We start from the raw sequence: 7,144 nt of genomic DNA, 5'->3' as shown, positions 1-7,144 counted from the left end.
CCTGGGTTGCAGACTTCTTCTATCCTCACGTGATAGAAGAGGCAAATTAGCTCTAAGGGGCCTCTTTTATAAGAGCACTACTCCTTTTCATGACAGATTTGTCTTTATGACCTAGTGTTAGTCGTTCAGTTGTGTCCATCTCTTTTGCAACCCCACTGACTGTAGCCCACCAGGTTCCTCTGTCCATAGAATTCTCCAGGCAAGAATATTGCAGTGGGTTGCCATTCCCTTCTCCAGGGAATCTTCCTGACCCAGAGGTCAAACCCAGGTCTCCTGCATTGCCGGCAGATTCTTTACTGTCTGAGCCACCAGGGAGGCCCTTTTCATAACCTAACCACCTCTCAACAGCCCCACCTCCTAATACCATCACCTTGGCTATTCAGTTTTCTATATATGAATTTTGGAGGGATACAAACATTCAGACCACAGTTAATAAGATGATCCAGTTAATTCTCCTGATTCTTGTTTCATACTCACTTGGCAAACTCTTGGTAATATTTAAAAGTTTACATTACTATATTTTTCTTAATCAGAGAAACCAATAAATTTTTTACAACTTCTGGAATTTTTTTAAAAAATGTTTACTTATTCATTTATTTGGCTGCACCACTTTTAGTTGCAGCTGTGGGATCTTTGTTCATTTTGACTTGAGAGATCTGTAGTTGCAACCTGTGGGATCTAGTTCCCTGACCAAGGATGGAACCCAGGCCCCACTGCACTGGTCCAGTATTAGCCACTGGACCACTGGGCAAGTCCTTGGAATATTTTTTACAACAACAACAAAAATTTCACACCCTGGCATTCTTGTTTTATGCATTGTTGTTGTTCAGTCACTAAGTTGTGTCTGACTCTGTGACCCTATGAATTGCAGCAAGGATGCTGGAGAGGGGTGCTATTTCCTACTCCAGGGGATCTTCCTGACCCAGGGATTGAACCTGCATCTCTTCTGTCTCCTGTGTTGGTAGGTGGATTCTTTACCACTGTGCCAACTGTACATCTTTGCACATTTTGCTAGATCTGTCAGGAATAACCTTCCCTTCTCTCTGGATATAATTTCTATATACTCTTTAAGATGTAGATCTAGAGACAGTTACTCTGGAAAGCCTTCCCTGACACTGTCATTCACCTAGGCTGTTCCACACTCTTACTTTCTTTACGTTGACTGTTAACTTCTATCATAGCACATGCCATATCCATCTCTCTCTGTTCACATTACCCTTCCTCCTAATAAACAAAACCAAACTGGGAACTCTTCAAAGATAGGTACCATGTTCATCTTGCTTATAATTGTATATCCAGGGCATAGCAAAATGCCCAGTATGTGCCAAGTGCTCAAAACGTCTAATGAATGAATGTTCTAGGGTGTTGGTGCTCTGGGCAAGGGATGAGAAGTTTCTAGACAAGTAGAATAGAACATAACCAAATGCACGATATTGAGACAATGAATCAGCAATCCTACTAAGCTCAATAGTTTTGATTGTAAGATATATCCTCTAGTAAGTCAGAACCTTTCCTTACCTGTCCCAACACAGTGGGGGAGGGGGCTGGAAAAAGAGACATATTTTATGTGTCTAGTGACTAAGAAAATAAGAACGGGAATAATAACAGCAACCACAGCAGCAACAACAGTAATTTATTAACTGCCTACTTTGGGCCCAGGGACATACATACATAGTCTACATAGATTATAAAATTTAGATTTCATACTAATTCTATGATATAGGTACTATGATTGTTTACAGTTCACAGATGGGAGAAATAAAGCTTGGGAGGTTAAGTGTTTCTGATAGTCTATAAAGCTAATAATTAAAAGAGCTTTGATTCAGTCCCATTTCCATCTGATGAAAAACTCCAGGTTCTTAATTGCTACTCTGTATTTTCTAGAAAAGGGTTAAACTACAAGATATAAAACCAGACACACAGACACACATAGATTCATACACAGCACTACTGAGAATGCTGTAAGGAAAATCCACAGCTTTACTTCCTCAACCTCTCCTTCTTGCTGCCTCTTTAACTTTGAATGAAAGGACTCTCTAAGGATATACCTGAATGTTCATTGGAAGGACTGATGCTGAAGCTGAAACTCCAATACTTTGGCCACCTGATGCAAAGAACTGACTCATTGGAAAAGACCCTGATGCTGGGAAAGATTGAAAGCAGGAAGGGAAGGGGATGACAGAGGATGAGATAGTTGGATGGCATCACTGAATTGAAGGATGTGAGTTTGAGCAAGCTCCAGGAGTTGGTGATGGACAGGGGAGCCTGGCATGTTGCAGTCCATGGGATTGCAAAGAGTCAGACAGAACTGACTGACTAAACTGAACTGAAAGAGAGACCACGATGGTCAATTGTGCACATTCTTTTCTAACATTTGAGACACTGGGCTTTTTCCATTAAGATTGCTTTCATTTTTTTTTTTTTTTTTTGGCTAACATTTTTTTTGTCACCATGAGCTCTTCACGGGCTTCTCTGGTAGCTCAGATGGTAAAGAATCTGCATGCAATGTGGGAGACCTGGGTTTGATCCCTGGGTCAGGAAGATCCCCTAGAGAGGGTAATGGCAACCCACTCCAATAATCTTGCTTGGAGAATCCCATGGACAGAGGAGCCTGGTGGGCTACAGCCCAGGTGGGTCACAAAAAGTCAAGCACAACTGAGCAACTAACACACACACACACACACACACACACACATGAACTCTTGTGGCAAAGCATGAAGGAGGAGCACTGGCTACAGAGATGGAGGAGTTTGCCTAAGGCTCCCTGAGGGATTGAATCCCAGACACAGGTGAGAGGACCAAGGGTGGTGGGGAAGTTTAGAGATTAAGTTGTTCCTTCATAGTGGGTGTTCTCCAGGTTGTTCCTTAAATAAGTCTTGGCTGAGAAACCTGGCAGGAAACTTCAGTCAAATCTCTTTTTCCATCTCTCTCAGGGAGATTTCCAGCATGGACCATCTACTCAGGGTAAATGGGTGCCGATGTATGTGAGGGTGGACACAAATTTCATTTCCTCTTACCCATTCAAATAGTGCCTCCTCCTCAATATTCAACCCTCATCTACCTTGACTGTTTTAATTTTCCACAATCCTTTATGATTTCCCACTTTTGTACATCAGTAATATACCAGAGATTAGGTATTTATGGCATCTCTTGAACTACAGGATTTATTGCAGTGGAATGTATTTTAATGTAGGGAGGATTGTGAGATGACTGTAGTCACACAGGAGGGAGGTGACCAGAATTCAAAATAAAGATTTGATTCTGGAAAAGGAGAGGGAGAAAGGGTTGCAAAGGGCATTTTCTGGAAATCTTGGTTCCATATTTTATGCAGCTTATTTTTTTTATACTATCATAGTTTACAAATAAGATTACCTTAATTGAAAAAGAGTTGCTATTCAGACTATTGATGGGGAAATCTGGATACACATTAAATCCTGCTGTAGCAGATGATGTTAGGTATCCTGCTGTTTTAGACACCAGCAGTGGTGAGTCCAGCTTGATAGAGGCCTCCTTAACTGCAGTTTGGCCATCTTTGTATTTGTCTCTCTACAGAGATGGTGTTTTAATTGTATGTATTGTAATAAGAATGGCACTGAAGCAAGCAAAATATATCTGGGCGTTCCTGGGTTTGTGCTTTAGAGTCTAGGACTTCATTATTCATTTATTAATGTGTTAAAGAAGGGAGACTTTCCCATTAATAGAAGATAATGGCCAAAGAAGGTTGTGACACTGGACAATTGGGCCTTTAATGGAGATGTGAAAACATCAAATAAACTTCTTTCATGTGTCAGATATGAATTAATTTTCAAATACAGGCTGTCTGCCTCTACTCACAGGTACTGAAATATAGCATTTCTTAGAGGCCATTTTAAGCCTTAATTGCATTTCAACACTCCGGATGAAATCACTTAACCTGAACTGTATTTGTAGACAATCTGCAAACACATTTCCTCCCAGGAAAAAAAAAATGTAAGAAAAATATGTGTAAAGGTTTTTTTTTTTTTTTTTTTTTTTAATGTATTAAGGACCAGTGACTGAAAGCAAGACTCATAATCTGGAAGATAAATCTCAAGAGCCGGAAAGAAAATAAAATTAAATCTTAAATAGCTCAATTATTGAACTTAGAAGTTCCTATTTCAGAAAGATTCATTTAGCTACCAAATGCTAATAATTATATATCTGCCTGTTCATAGTTCTGTGCCTACCTGTGACCAGTCATCATTCATACAGAGACATAAGTCAGATTCTAGCTCTGCTCTTTTGGCTGTCTTAAGTGAATTACTGGCAAAGTGCAAATGCAGAGACTGCTAGTGACTGGAAGAAGTGACTGGAAGAAGTGGAAGAAGTGAATGGGGGATAACAAGTCAGGCAAGGCCAGGATAATCATAAAAAAGTAGAAGAGAAACATGGCAACATTTCTTCCTCTTTTAAAAATGTCTCTACTGGCCTGGGTTTTAGTCCTGAGCTCCATTGAAAAAATATGATAAATATGTATCAAACAAACTGAAGGTGTGCATGCCATTTAATCTAGAAATTCCATTGTAGGAATTTATTTCAAGTAAATTAATAAAAATGTGCATAAAAACAGAGTTGTAATGAAGTTCTTTGCAGAATGATTCATTACAGCAAAACATTGGAAACAGCTTAAAAGTATAAAAAAAGGAAGTTTTATTAAATAAATTATGGCAGATCCATGAAATGGAGTATTAGGGGAGTCATTAAAATTATGATGTAGCCTTTTTTATTGAAATAGCACATGATTATAATTGTTAATTGAGGAAAAAATGATTATGAAACTGCTCAAAGTCTGATTCCTTAAAAATATACATAGAAAAATCCCTGAAAAACATAGCAAGGCATTGCCAGCAGTTGTCTCTAAATCATTTTTATAATAGTTTCTTTTTGTTCTTGTTTTTCTTTTTCCCCTTGTTTTGTTTCTATGTTAAGATACTTCTGTCATGAATATTCATTGTTTTAGTCATAATATAAAGTGAATACAAGCTTCTTTTGAGAAGAATGATAAAGTTGCCAATGCAACAATAATTCCAGAAGCTTGGAATGCCCCTTTGTGTGACTATGAGCAAGTTACATACCTCCTGTGAGACTCAGTTTACTCATTTATGATAGGGAGCAACAACACCTATTTCACAAAATTGTTGTGAGGATTAATAAGGCAAAGTATGTAAATGTGCCTGACATTGCCTTTAGCACATTGATGGGAGGTCAGTAGATATTGAATCAGCATCTGAATGGTAGGTCAACAATTTGTATTTCACATAAGGGTTAACAAATTAGGATATATGCTAGAGTATACCACTTTGATAGCTAAAAATTCTTCTCTTTAAAGACAAACGAGGTAGACTTCAGCATGGGATATAGTGAAACTGCTCATACTCTGCTGTGTGGAAGGCAGGTAGAATGTGGAGACTTGGAAAGACACAACCAGCCAAGCTCACGTTAATCCAGACACCTACTTCACTAGCAGAAGCCAGAGCCCACGACCTCCCTTATATGAGTGCAAAGACAGAGTAGTGCAACCATGCATGTTAGGCTCATTTCCGTTAACACGGAAAATGTCAACTAATGATATCAACATTCAGAAAATGAAGATCATGGCATCTGGTCCCATCACTTCATGGGAAATAGATGGGGAAACAGTGGAAACAGTGTCAGACTTTATTTTTGGGGGCTCCAAAATCACTGCAGGTAGTGGCTGCAGCCATGAAATTAAAAGACGTTTGCTCCTTGGAAGGAAAGTTCTGACCAACCTAGACAGCATATTCAAAAGCAGAGACATTACTTTGCCAACAAAGGTCCATCTAGTCAAGGCTATGGTTTTTCCAGTGGTCATGTATGGATGTGAGATTTGGATGGTGAAGAAAGCTGAGCACCGAAGAATTGATGCTTTTGAACTGTGGTGTTAGAGAAGACTCTTGAGAGTCCCTTGGACTGCAAAGAAATCCAACCAGTCCATCCTAAAGGAGATCAGTCCTGGGTGTTCATTGGAAGGACTGATGCTGAAGCTGAAACTCCAACACTTTGGCCACCTGATGCGAAGAGCTGACTCATTGGAAAAGACCCTGATGCTGGGAGGGATTGGGGGCAGAAGGATGACAGAGGACGAGATGGCTGGATGGCATCACCGACTCGATGGACATGAGTTTGGGTGAACTCCGAGAGTTGGTGATGGACAGGGAGGCCTGGCGTGCTGCAATTCATGGGGTCGCAAAGAGTCGGACATGACTGAGCGACTGAACTGAACTGAATAACAACTGTCTTTAAATACTACCATTAACAAAACCCAAGAGTTTTAAGCAAACAGATGTCTAAAAAGAAACTTACTTTCTAGCACATAAGTGGGACAATGCAACCTGCCAAATTGCTATATATTCAGTTTCCAAGACACTGATATTGGCAAGTTTTATATTGCTCTCTATTGGTAGAAACTCCAGACAATGAATGAAGAACAAATGGTACTTTTGAGCCTGGGCAGGAATGGTTTACTCAGCCATATAACAAATATTTATTGAAAAGGTACTATACTATGTGCATGCTCTGTGGTAGATGCTAAATGGGAATGAGTTAGGATCCCCGCCCTCATGGGATTTTTTGTGATATTGGTGGACTAAGGTAGGTTAGATACCAAGAAACCTCAGTTTCACTTTGTGTTCTGTTAAGAGTGACTTGTATATGCTATATAAGAATGCAATGCCTTGGTTTCTCTATTCCTAAAATATGGAAAATAAGAGCTATCTTTCTTGATGATAAAATATATGAATAATTGGAAATTGTCTCAAGCCTTTGTTGAAAAATGCTTTGTTTGAAAATGTGGGGATGCTTTTCAAGCAATATTTTGATACTTGCTTTTATCTTTATTTCTTTCACTGAAAAGTCTTGAAAAGTAGCAAGTCAAAATGTTCTTTTTTATTTAAGTCCTTTTCAGTTGAAGCTTTGGATGGTGTTTTCTTTTCTTTTCCTTTTCCCCTCCCTCCCTCCTTCCTTCTCCTTCTCTTTTCTTTCTTTCTATTCCTTTCTTTCACATTCTGTTCCTCTCCAGGACCTATGCTTAAACACATCATAGTGGAATTGCAAACATGTAATTTGTTTATTTCTCTTTGATCCCAAGTTGTTCCCTAATCGACTT

This window comes from Bos grunniens, chromosome X (genome assembly GCF_055505025.1).
Source record: "Bos grunniens cultivar Pamir isolate PY7600 chromosome X, Bosgru_T2T1.0, whole genome shotgun sequence".
Taxonomy (NCBI): Eukaryota; Metazoa; Chordata; class Mammalia; order Artiodactyla; family Bovidae; genus Bos; species Bos grunniens.
This window is presented reverse-complemented; position numbering follows the sequence as displayed.